At 39.0% G+C, this 13,710-nt stretch overlaps 1 protein-coding gene across 4 annotated transcripts in view; it reads left to right on the top strand.

The window, feature by feature from the left end:
- The window catches only part of BACH2 (BTB domain and CNC homolog 2), a 358,666-nt gene that overhangs the window by 196,194 nt on the left and 148,762 nt on the right, over positions 1 to 13,710 (top strand). For 2 of the 4 annotated variants that reach the window (XM_038554737.1, XM_038554738.1), the window contains exon 3: positions 8,569 to 8,717. The exons of the other annotated variants lie outside the window; for them this stretch is intronic. The gene's annotated coding sequence lies outside the window, so the exon portion shown is untranslated. The remainder of the gene's footprint in view (positions 1 to 8,568; positions 8,718 to 13,710) is intronic. 4 annotated transcript variants of the gene reach the window in all.

Raw genomic sequence — 13,710 nt, 5'->3', positions numbered from 1 at the left:
ATAATGGTGACAGGAGTAGAGATGGAGAAGGGTAGACTGATTGGAAATATAAGTTGAAGGTAGAATCGGCAGCACTTGCCGACGGGTTAGATGTTTAGAAGGGAGAGGGAGAGAGGAAAGGCTAAGAAATCTAAGATAACTCTTAGTTTTTTAGCTGTAGGTCAGTGGTATTGCCTTTTCCTTGAATGGTTTATCACACCCTTTTTGAACAACATATGGCTCACCTGTCTTCAGGGTCCTGGCCAAAATTGTTGCAGCCGTCACACCTGCAGTGAGCTCTGTGTGGACCTCGCCAGCCTCACTTGGGGACAGCCCAGCAGCACCTTGCTTTGTGTGAGCCCCACTTGGCACCCACACTTGTGCAGCTTGGAAGTCAAGGGGCACCTGCAATTGACAGTTGAGGCCAGCAGGCATTTGAAGCTCCCCAGGGGGATAGGACTTTCCAGGTTTTTCTGGCTGGTAAATGAGCGTGGACAGAGCTGAAGTTCTCAGATTAGGGGAAGGAGGCAGATAGATCAGACCAAGCATGGAACCTAGGAAAAGTCAAGGCACTATTGGCCCATCCAAGTTCTCAAGAAACTGCCATTCACTACGTTGGCAAGCAAACCCACTGGGCTTACCCACAGCATTTCTTGCAGATGAACTTAGTCATTGTGTGATTTCATGGATGATCTTTGACATAGGGATAGAAAATATGGTACTTGAGCCCTAAATGGTACATCAGACCCTGCTCTGGGCATTTTCTGCTTGGGCATTGATTGCCGGGAATGGTGATGCTCTTCTGAGATTGAGACCCAGAGTGAGATTCCTCATGCAGCATTTTCACTGCCATGTCCCATGACTAAGGACAGGTATCCTGTGCTTTAAATCACCTTTAGAAAATGATCTAGGTCATTTCTTAATAAGCTACACGGTAGTACTTTTATTTAAAGAAACTGCAATAGAAAAAAGTATTTAAGTCTTATTAATTCTAATTTAATTCTAATGTGTGAAATATAACCATTTTAGGACTAACAAGTTAATTAATTCTTTTTCTACACATAATCAGATTACTGTAGGACCTGAAGCTTCATCAGGTTTGACATTTTACCGGTAGCACATGGAAAATTGATCATGTTTCCTTTGGGAAGAGGGATGTCATCTCCCCAAATTATAGTGGCTGGTAGTGCTACACAGGAAAGGAATAGCCTTGAGAGTCAGGTGGAGACAGATTCGGATTGCATGTCACCCCCTCTCCATCATTGTGACCTTAGCCAAGACATTTATCCTCTGTGAGCCATAGTTCTCCCATCCAGCAGACGAGTTAATAATACCTGTAAAATTCCTACGATAGTTCCCAGTACACAGAAGTTTTCAGCAAATAGAACTTAGTATGGTATGTAAATACAGGCCAGTATTTTTTAAGATATAAAGCCTACAGACCCCAAAATTATTTCAGGTGTGTATTTTCAACACTTATTTCTTTTTGGGTTTTTCTTTTCTGAATTGTCAATGGCAAATAGTTCTAAAATAGCACTATCCTCTTATAATAGAGGTAGAAATCTGGACAAACCTACCATATTTTGGGAACGCAAACATCTTGAATATCAACAAAGTGAATTTTCTAGCTATATTCCCCAACCAGAATAACTTCGTCCCAGCACCTGATATGTGTAAGTGGAAACTTTCAGAGACATTTTCATCTTAATTTTCTCCATCCTGTCTGAAATGGCTGCGTCTTTCTGTGTTGTAGCAAAAAAAAAAAAAAAAAAAAAGAGAAAAGAAAAGAAAAGAAAGAAAGCACATTTCCTTGCATTACCTTCCCATGCCAGTAGAGCAAAACACAAAAGCCACAAGATCTATGATTCAAAGGTCTTTTGCCTTATACAAGTGACTATTTAAATTGCTTGAAATGTAAAGTTTTTAAAAATTCATCTCTGTAGTTTCCAAAAAATTAACCCCTTTCTTTTTAAAGCCCTTCTGGCCATAAAATGATGTGTGACGACTCCATTTAGTGTTTCTGAATATGAATAAGGACACCAGGGCCACTCTCAGTTTACATGTTTATTGCTAAAGCTGTCACCAAATTTTTAGTAAATTTTATATAGCATGGGACAGTGGAACATTTGAGATTTGACCTTTTCTACAGGTGATAGTTCCAAAAGTACAAATTGCATTCAGTCTAAGTTTTGAACTCTTGTTTTCTGACCACTGTAATTTATTTTTCTACTCAATCCAGAGAGAAAAAGTGATGGGAACATGCCTGTGTGTCTATAGATGTGTAAGAGTCATTTATCAGCTCCCAAAATCAGTAGTCCAAATTTGGGCAGGGGACCAGAGTGGCATTTTAAGACTAGGAGGTCAGGTTGGCTCGATGGTACCAGCCAGGTACAGCCCTGCTGGGATACTAAGCAAAACCATTTGAATATTTTGCCTCAAGTTAAAATACAGTGAAAAGAACTTAAAAATATTGTATCCCAGGACAGCCCGGGTGCCTCAGCGGTTTAACGCCACCTTCAGCCTAGGGCATGATCCTGGGGTCTCAGGATCGAGTCCCACGTCAGGCTCTCTGCGTGGAACCTGCTTCTCCCTCTGCCTGTGTCTCTGCCTCTCTCTCTCTCTCTCTCTCTCATGAATAAATAAGTGGAATCTTTAAAAAAAATTATTGTATCCCAGAGCAAGATGTCCCTGTCCTTTTAAATTTAGGCAAACCTGGATTCGGGTTCAAACAAGAACATAAACCAATTCTAAATATTTTGTTTTATTTTCCTTGTAACATTCTAATAGATACAGTGGTTTCAGTAAGGTGGGAAGCATAGGAAAGAATTGACGACAGGATAGGGAAAACATTATTGGAAGCTGGAAAAGCAATAAACCAAACCACTTTCTTAGAAATTATGTTGTATTATATTTGTGGTGTAGATAAAAGTACCTCCATCTATAGTTTCCTAGCAAAAAGCAAATACGGTTTTGTTCATCACATCCCATTAAAACCACTAAGAAAATCTTAGCTAAGAGTTGAATTGTAGAGACAAAGATGCAATCAGCTTCACTTATACAAGAGGTACCTTCTAGAAAACCCGATCATTTCGCTGCTAATTGGTATAAATGTTCCCTTGCCCACTGCATGCAGCTTGAGATCCACTTATGCTTTTATGATTGTTGCTGTAATTAAATACCACTTAGTTTCTCTTAGGCTTAAGAATACAGGTCTCCTTGACTTTTTCTTTTAAATAAATTTATGTTTGTGCAAGAGGGAATTACTTACAGATAATTTCCCATACCTGGGATATGTTACTTTACTTATAAGGGAAGGAACAGTAATCATTCAGATATCTCTTTTTAAACTTTCCCCCAGCTTCTCTAACAGTAAATATGAAGAAATGAAAAAGCTGTGCTTTCATGCTTAGTGTAGCATTACCATATCTACTCACCCACCTTTTCCTAAGCACAGTCCTGTGAACCACTTCAAGGTTTTGTGAGGTCTTCGGAAATCAGTCTAGCTGAGAAACACCATGAGGGCAGGAAGTGTCCATAGCTCTCATTCACCATTGTTTTAAGACACTTAAATGGTGCCCAGGACCCAGGGAAAGCTCAGTAAAAACTTCCTGAATGGGTGTTGTCCAGTGGGCTTCTGGAGTCTGAAATATGTCCCAAAAAACTAGTATGTAAGGCATCTAGGGCTGCACTATCCAATCAGGTAACCACTAACCACGTGTGGCTATTTAAATTGAATTTAAATACATTAAAATTAAAATTCAGTCCCTCAGTTGCCCAGTAGCACTTATTGAGCATTAAATACTCAATAATCCTATGTAGCTGGTGGCTGCCATATTGGACAGCATACGTACTGAAAATTTTCATCATCACAGAGAGTTGTGTTAGTGCTGATAGAATATCATTAGTAGAGGCCTAAATTGGCGGCTCCAATTTTTTTAAAGTGAATTTCCCATGTGACCATAATGTGCACTCATAATTTAAAAAGTAGACTTTTTTTAAAAAGGATTTTATTTATTTATTCATAGAGACACACAGAGAGAGAGGCAGAGACACAGGCAGAGGGAGAAGCAGGCTCCATGCAGGGAGCCCGACGTGGGACTCGATCCCAGGTCTCCAGGGTCACACCTTGGGCGGAAGGCGGCGCCAAACCGCTGAGCCATCCGGGCTGCCCTAAAAAGTAGAGTTTTTACATCTCTCTCCCCAACACTGTAAGAATTCAGTCAAGAAAGGTCGGTGGCCCATGAAGTGGCTATCTCTTTGAAACTGAAAGCCAAACAACAGCGGGGCTGTTAGCAAACTGACATTACAGTGATGTACTCATTTGACTACACTAGTTAGTATGTGAAATATCTGTACCAGTTAATAGAGTTGGCTATTTCAAGCCCCTCCAGTACCTACTTCCTGTGGCCCAGAGGCCTTGGCCATTCACCTCCCCTTAACCCAGCAAAACATGTTAGCTAATGCCAGTCCCATCCCTGGAGCTAGCAGACTGCTCAAGAACTCTCCACCCCAGCACTGGAGGCCTTAGATTAATAGGCGCAGCACTTAGCCTCCAGGAGGGACTGCTCCCAGAGTTTTTCTAAGAGTTGCCTTATCACCACCATGGCCACGTCCCAGATCACAGAACCATTGGCTTCAAGAAGACCTTAAAATCATCTCATCCTATCCATTCATTTTACTGAAAAACAAGTCACAGAGTCACCTAACTAGTTTGTGGCCAATTTAGAGATAAAACTCGAATCTCCTAACTTGGTACTTTTTTTTCCTTTGGTACATCTTCCTGTTGTCAGTTTCCTTAACTATGAAATGGGAATTAATATCTTTATGCCTCACAGAGTTGCTAGTAAAAAAAAAAAAAAAATGATACCCCACATTTTACATATGTCCTGTAGTTTACAAAAGCCCTTTTGTATGCATTCTCATTTAATCCCCCCAAGAACCTGTGAAAGGTGTTAGGTTAAGAAGTAGCAAATGACCTTCCCAAGATAACAAAGCTGCTATGGTAACAGGGATCTCAGTCTCTTAGGGCTTGGGAAACTATAAACTCCTTTGTAAATGTAAGATAACATAACCACATGGTATTACTAGTTTTTAGCTTGTGGTATTTTGCAGTTCAAGATTTAGTGACATTGAAAGTGGTAACTTTGTTCAAGCAACGCATTTTTTTTTACTTTGATAATGTGCCAATTGCACAGACTTTGGTTCAGCATTAAAACAGAAGTGGGCTGCTTCGAAGTGTATTTTTAAAATGAGAGAATCCAAATTTGTAATTAGCTTTAGAAATGTTAGTTGTGCAGTTTGAGTATATAAAGAGCTTCTGGTAATCATTTCTGTTATTAGTAGGTGGCTTATTTTATTTTTTGTATTTTCCCCCAAGCAATTAGGCATTTTGGAAAAAACAAAGTATGTTCTTTGAGGGGTTATTTCCTCTATTACTGCTTTATTTTTTCACACCCTATAGTTCTAGTATATTTAGAAAATTAACCACATATATGATTGTGGCAAAGAAAAATCCTGTAGGAGCCATTCTACTCACTTGACATCTAACTGTCAGGAGAATGTTATTTAAATTATAAAGAGAAGCCACAGTGAAGGAAATGATTCACTTCTTGATATATCTTTTGTCTTTTGGTCTTTTGATAATTTTGATAGAAACATCCCTTACTAAGATAAGATTATTGGGAAGATCAACTCAACCCACTCCCAAAATAAAGTGGAATTTTTTGCATGTGTTTCTTTCTTTCTCCCTCTCCCCCTCTCTCTCTCTCTGAATCTCAACCATTTTATAATATATACTATATTCTACTATAGAGAAATTGAGTTTGTAGATAAGGAAAAGAGTGATGTTATTTCATTCTATATGACAAAGAAGTATCTCTTCAGTTTTATTTTATTAGCATATGAAAGTGGTGGCATTCTCTACACCAATTATCCTGTAAGGTTTAATACATGTAAAGGGAAAAGAGAAAAATCATTAGACAAAGCTATAAATGAAAAGGAACTTGAGATTGTGGGTCCTGACTTTATCATTACCAATTTGTAGTCCTATCTGGGAAGAATGTGTTTGGTGTTTGTTTTTTGAAGAAGTATGTATTATGTGTGTATCCGTGTCTTCTCTACATGTACCCTATTTTGTGTTACACAGCAGACTCCCAACTCTCTGCTGTACTCTAAGAGATGTGGCCTCCCTCCTGTACATATAAGACCTTCAAAGTGTTTATTAATATCTAGAGTTTTCTTGGATTTTGTCATTTCCCCTGCTTTTGTGGCAGATGCTGCTGTAGAGGGTGCTGATCAAAAAAAGCATAGAGGGTGAAGTTTTTATAGCTAGACGTGAAGTCATGTAATAAGACAGTAGGCTTGATTAGCCCTTTGAAATTCCAAACTTCTGATTCCTCCCAAACTTATTAGGGAGGAAGGGTGATTGATGAGTGAGCACTTGCTTTTAAACTTTGTAGCTACCGGTTTTTATACCAGTGCACTCAGCATTAAGTGAGATAATGCACACAACCTGCCCAGCACCAGAGTTGACACATGGTAAGCGCTCATAAGAGCTATCCACTATTATTAGCTTGTCTGACTTGATTTTGTCTTCACATCTCTTTCTGCTCTCTGATGGCCATGGTGAGTAGCAGCAAAATGTCCAAGAAACACAAAAACGCCAAAAGGAAGGGAAAAAAGTCCTCCGTAGCCTAGAAGCAGAATTTATCAGCCTACAAATAATTAGCATCAGAGTGTTTGTCTTCTCAGGATGATGTGTGAATTATTTCCAAACCCACCCCCATAACTTTTGCCAAGTTAAGACCCCATGGACAAGTGACACCTCCTCCATTGCCCAGATCTGACTCAGTCTGGTCTAATGAGGTTCCATTTGATGGCAAACTCAACAGTAATCCCATTTCTCTCTTGTTGTGTGAAAGATAGTACGCTATTCACTATCTTCTGTGTAAGAAAAACAAAAATAAAATCTCCTAAGTATGATTATCATTGATTAGAGCTTTGTTAAGATGTATGAGATGCAAGTGCATTTTTTCTGTGCCTATGATAATGTGGGTAATTAAACAAATTAACCAGGCACTCATGCTGTGTTAGGAGTGTAAATTGGTATAGCTTTTCTGGGAAATCATCAAGACCCTTAAAGTTCACATCAGTTGACCCAATAATTCTTTTTCTAGAATCTACCTAAAATATAGTATTCAGAAATTCAGACAATCTGATATTCAGATACATCTCTCAAAGTGTTATTTGCATTAACAACAACCAAAAAAATGTAATTCCCTAAATGAAATCATTAAATAAAACCCCTTTCCATGGAATATAATATTACATAGACATTGAAAAGCATGTTTTTGAAGTGTTTTTAATAACTTTGGTAAATTCTCACATTCATATAACATTAAATGAAAAGTAGAAACAAAACTCTGAGTATTTTTGTGTATCTGAAAAGAATAATGGTCCACAATCTTTTATTCTTAATTTTGAATCCAAAAGCATTCCAAGTTCAAAAGGGTTTTTGGTAATTTCTTTGATAGAAATACCTGCTCTGAACTAATGTGAGATTCCATTTTAATCCAATTTAATAAGAATATACATCTGTTTTGCTACAGAAATGTTATGAAATACGTGCTGCTCTAGACCCTAATGGAGTATTATGTGATAAATGGTAGTTGCACCAATAAATAGTTTTAAAATCCAAACAATTCTGAATTCTGAAACATACCCTGAAGCTCAGGAGTTTCAGTTATGGGGTTGTAGAACTATACAACAAGGTAACATTAGTGATTTATCAGTGCCAAGGCTATAGTTGATCTTTCCTTTTTCTTGTTTATTTTATTTTAATTCCAGTTAGTTAACATACAGTGTTATCTTAGTTTCAGGTGTACAATGTAGTGATTCAACATTTCCATACATCACCTGGTGCTCATCACACAAGTGCGCTCCTTCATTCTCATTACCTATTTCACGCGTCCCCCCATCCACCTCACCTCCCCTCTGTTTTGTTCCCAACAGTTAAGTTTGTTTCTTGGTATATTGTTCTTTATGCTTTTCCATATTTTCCAAATGTTCTACAGTAAGCATGTATCAATTTATCATGAGAAAAAAAGTGTTAAAAATCAACGTGTTTAAGGCCTCAGAGAATCACCTCATTTCAGTCAGAATTCCTGAACTTGTCATTTGCTTCCTGTGTCTTCCTGTCACTGCAGTTACCTGTGTCTTTTTTTTTTTTTTTTTAACATGTGTCTTTTAAATCTGGGTGCTCTGGTTTGTTGAAAGGAAAACCTTCATGAGATTGGACATTGATCCATCTCCAAACCGCTTTTGGGTTAAAAAGAGCAACCAGTGAGGGATGCTCACCTACAGGATATACTCATGGCATAGGGCTTCCCTGTGGGTTGAGCCCTGGCATTGATCCCTTGGGATATCTTATCATATTCTGTTTATGTGGACCAGTCAAGAGACAGACAGAGGCACAGTAAGTTAGAAGTTATAAACACAAGGGAGACAGTGTCACAGGATAGCAGGAGGGAGGGAGAAAGGCTGATGTCCGAGGTTTACCCTGCTAATGGACAGCTCTTCTGTCCCATTCAGGTGGACACTCACTGACCTGTCACAAAGTTGCCCTGCAAAGCTTTGGTGTCCATGTCTGAATGGATTGCTGTAGCCTTCTCATCTCTCCCTTCGCCCAGTTCCCCGCATCCTAAGCCTCGAAGCCAGCACAGAGCCTGGAAGAATTACATGTAAGTTTTGACTGAGGTTTCTTCCCTCAAACCAAACAATGGTAAGAATTTTCTAGGTGATAACAGCAGGTAGCCTAAACCCGCATGGGTTACTTTTCTTTTAACAAAGTTTCTTGAAAATTACAATTGAGAAAGGGAGCAGGGATTCAAATCTGCATAGCGGTGTCTCCTTAATTCACTGGCTCTTGGACTTGCATCAGAATCACCTGAAGTGTTCTTTAAAGTATAGCTTGCTGGGCCTCATGCCCAGAATTTCTGATTCAGGAGACCTGGGGCGGGCTGGGAAGTTGCTGTGCTGACAAGTTTCCAGGTGATGCTGAGGCAGGTGGTCCAGGGACCCCACTTTGAGAATCACTGCTTTAATTCAAGTGTAACCGAAAGGATGAACGATAAAGGGAGAAAAAAGTATTAAATATTCGGTATTACACACCACTTAATTCAGATACTTAGTGCCTTGCTGAATATATTGACTCATCTCTCAAGAAAAGAGAGTTTTAAGGTCCTCTCGGCCCCATCACATTTGAAAGTACAACCAAGTAGATGCCGTTATTCTGTGCCAGCTTTAGAGTCAATAGTATCAGTCATTCTTTGCCCTTGGTTTTCAACAAGGGTGACTTAACTGCTCCGTATCCGGCAAAAATGACAGTGGCAGTCCGTTTGTGGGCATGTTCATCAAGTTCTTAGACACTCAGAAGGGAAAATCTTTTCTTCCCCTGGGTTGAGAAATATATTGCTGCTTTTTAAAGTGAATCATCATGGTATTATCTTTCCTCTCATACACTTAAATGGGAAATGATTTACAAAACACATGTGGGAAGGGAGGCGCATCTCTAATAAATAGTCCTTATCATCAAGCCAGGTTTCTCTGGGATTTTAAGTTCTCAAGACTGACATATTTTGAGGATCAGCATTTTAAGGATCAGTATTTTGAGGATCAGTGTTAGCTTTGAATAAGCCAATCACCTCTCCACTGAGGACAAGAACAATTTATTCCATGTTAATGGGAAAAAGTAGAAGATTTTGGCTCAACAAATGTGCATTTGGATATATGTGAGCATACATGCAAATGTACATATGTGCCTGTGAATATATATGCATTTTGTATATTCCTAGCTTTCATTGTAAGAATTTTAAACATTTTTCTTTTGTTTCATTGAGTCGATGGGAGTATAAAAATAGTATGAGTGATGCTGTCCAGGAAATGTATGAGAAATTTCTGGGCATTTAAATCTGTGGATAAGCATTGTGATTTATAACATTTTACTTGGTATGGTAAATGTTCGTTCAGGATAGCACTTAGGACTTACAGTTCTTTTATTAGAAATCACAGAAATTGAGAATAATCACTGTTAATAAAGCACTACCAAAGCAGACGTAATGAAGGAGCTTATCTATTGCCTACCCATTGGCAGAGCCAAAAATCCTGGAGATAGATTTAAGTGTGTGTGTTTAAAATGAAAATCGCAGAATCAGATAAACAAGGCAAAAAAAAAAAAAAAGTGATAGCTGATGAAAGAGTTCTATAAGGAATTAATCCAGAGCTGTCTTCTAGGTGCTGTCCACGGGGTAGCGGGGCTGGTAAGAGGGCTGATAGAGTTGTGAGTGATGTAATTATGTATTCTTACTCCACCCTCACAAACTATAACATCCCTGTCAAGCACTAATGAGTTATTCTGCACAGCATTCTTGGAAGCGAGGTTTTCAGTGTACAAAGCATCTTCACCATGATATGGAAAAGAAGTAGGTTGGATTAAATGTTCCTTGATCTCCTTCCTGCTTTAGCATCTGTGAGTGTCCATGTTTACACATCAGGTTTTCCTGCAGGATGACCTTTGATGTCAGTCAGTTTCATGACTACAGGCTGGGGAGGGAAGAAGTCTGCTCTGACACCTCAAGTCACTTGCCTCAGGTGACTCAGCTCTGAGAGCTCCTGCCAGACCTGGCACAGCCTGCCTCGATCACCAGCCTGGGGTGAAGCACCCAAGTCACTGAGTGCCTGAGTGTCTCTGTAAAAGTACCATAAATATGTGGGGACAAGGGGTATGGGAACCCTGTCTTCTTTCCTCAATTTTGCTCTCAACCTAAATCTGCATTAAAAAAATAAAGTTCATTAATTAGAAAAAAATCTAAATACCAAACTGTATGACAGTTCTTCAAAAGAGTAAACATGGAATTACTATATGATCCAGTAATTCCACTTCTGGGTATATACCTAAAAGAACTGAAAGCAAAGACTTGACAGCTGGTTGTAAACCCATGTTCCTACAGCATTATTCATAATAGCCAAAAGGTGGTAGAAGCCACCCACATGTCTATCAACAGATGAATGGATAAGAAAAATGTGGAATATACATACAATGGAATATTATTTGGCCCTATAAAGATAATGTAGTTCTGACACATGCTACAACATAGATGAACTTTGAAGATACTAAATGTGATAAGCTAGATTCAAAAGGACAAGTATCATATGATCCCACTTACATGAGGTATCTAGAGTTATCAAGCTTATAACCAGAAAATAGAACGATGGATGCCAAGGTTTGGGAATAGAGAGGAATGGAGAGTTAGTGTATGGGTAGTTTCACTTTGGGAAAATAAAAAAGTTCTGAAGATGGATAGTGGTGATGGTTGTAAAACAATCTGAATGTACTTGATGCTACTGAATTGTACTCTTAAAAGTGGTAAATGTTATATATATTTTACCCCAGAACAAATAATTGATTTTTTTGTTTTGAACTGAATACCAGAGCTGACTTTCCTTCCAAGAATACTGTGCAGAATAATAACTAACTAGTGCTTGACAGGACTGTTATAGTTTGTAAGGGTGGAGTAAGAATTGATGGCTATGTCCTTCATACCTCCCTCAGCCCTGATATATTCCCTGGCACCCTTTGGGCAAGAGTAAGGGATCTACAGAATGTATACTTTAATCTTAGGGATTGCTTTCCTCTCAGGGCAAGGAGATATTTGTCAGAAACTACCAGGGAGTGGCACCTGGGTGGCTCAGTCAGAGCATCTGCCTTTGGTTCAGGCCGTGATCCCGGGGTCCTGGGATCAAGTCCCATGTTGGGCTTACCACAGGGAGCCCGCTTCTCCGTCTGCCTATGTCTCTGCCTCTCTCTGTGTGTCTTTTATGAATAAATAGATACAATCTTAAAATTAAAAAAAAAAGAGAGAGAAAGAAAGAAGGAAACCACCAGGGAAATTTGTCATAAACAACTCTATCAAATGACACTGACACATACAGGAAAGCTGTCTCACTGTGATGGAGGGAGTATGTATCTACCTGTGCTCCTGTGGTGGGGCTGCTCAATTCATCTGAATTGTGTGTTCATGAATGAGTCCAAGTACAGTGTACCATACTGTACGGGATCATGGCACCGTGTGCATAGCTGTGGTATGTGACAGGTCTTCCTCAGTAGAGGCGGACATTGAGGCACAAACCAGGGATTATAGATTTGATTATATTGCAGCCACAGATTGAAACCTAGAAAAAAGGGAAAGCTAGAGGAGAAAATGAATAGCAAACAATTCTCTTGCAACAGGGCCTCAAATCATTATAATGCCTGTTTTACATACTCCAAATGAAATATAATCTACCCCTCATCACCAAATCATAGTAGTCTTAGGTGTCAATGTACCCATAAATCACAGAACAATTTAGTGAGTCCTGCAGTTCTGTGAGGAATATGCAGGATTGAATTTACTAGATTAGTCTCTTCAGGCCCTATTTTGGGGAGATTTTGCTTTTTATTCTATGTTTCTTGAAAACTGGATTTGGCAAATGATCAGCAAATTCTCATGGGACCCAGTAGCCATGCTTTCTTCAAACATCCTGTACTACTTTCAGGACCTGCCCTTGAGTCTGAACAGGGCTTGTAGTTCCTGAAGAGCAGGGCATAAGGACCCATAGTTCCAAAAAGCTCAGAAATCTCTGTCCTAATTTATCCCACTTCCTTCTTAAGGAAGGAGTAACCAGGGAATAATCAAGATTATTTATGTGTGTGTGTGTGTGTGTGTGTGTATGTGTATACATACATATACACGTGTATATGTATGTATTTGGCTTAAGGAAAAGGTATGATAAAAAAATAGAGTTGTCAGTGTTAAAGTACAATATGTATAAATCAGTCCTATCATTCTTACCCAGACTTTCCAAACCTGCTTAGAAATAAACTCTCTAGGTGATGGACAAAGGGCAAAATAAAGGTTTCAGCTGCTAAGATATCAGAAACTGGAATTAAAGATTTTTATAGAAAAGAAAATCTAGAGCAGCAAGTCTAAGAGAAAAGCAACTGTTTATTCATCCTTGACATCTACATGTACATGTGGCTACCTGCACCCTAAGCTTGTGTTGAAATGAAATGGATATAGAATCAAATAAAAATAAATTCATTCCCATGACTTCAGAGACCATACTTTTTAGACACAGGTTTTCCACAGAGAAGTCCAGCAAACCTAGTCACCCAGACGCAATGACATAGGTAGAGAATATCAACAAAGACAGACCCTTAGGAGCTCCCCATGTAGGCTCTTATGTTTCCTAGGAATCAGATCACCTCATATCAGACACTGAATTCATGTTTAGTGATGGCTTAGCTACCTGGAACCCAACTAACCAGAACCCTGAATTAACTAACCTTCACACTTCCCCACCCTCACTTCACCCCCTCCCGCACACCCCACCCTACCCACCGCACACATCCCACTTCCCTTTTTCAGAAATAGAGATTCAGAAAACAAGATAGCTTTGGTTTAGTAAAGATGGAAAATATACCCTGGAGGATATCTGTAGCTAATGACACTGACCTGCTGAATCATTGAGAATGGTTAAATGTTTTAAAATTAGGAAAAGAAACTGCTTTGGAAGTATTTTCAACAAAAGGCATTTTCTAGCTGTCAATCAGAAAATTGAAACAAACAAAAATCTTTTTGTCCTCAATTAGTCCAGTTAACTGAAGTTTTATTATACCTATTTTCATGCCTAATT

Source organism: Canis lupus, chromosome 12, assembly GCF_011100685.1.
Source record: "Canis lupus familiaris isolate Mischka breed German Shepherd chromosome 12, alternate assembly UU_Cfam_GSD_1.0, whole genome shotgun sequence".
Taxonomy (NCBI): Eukaryota; Metazoa; Chordata; class Mammalia; order Carnivora; family Canidae; genus Canis; species Canis lupus.
This window is presented reverse-complemented; position numbering and strand designations above follow the sequence as displayed.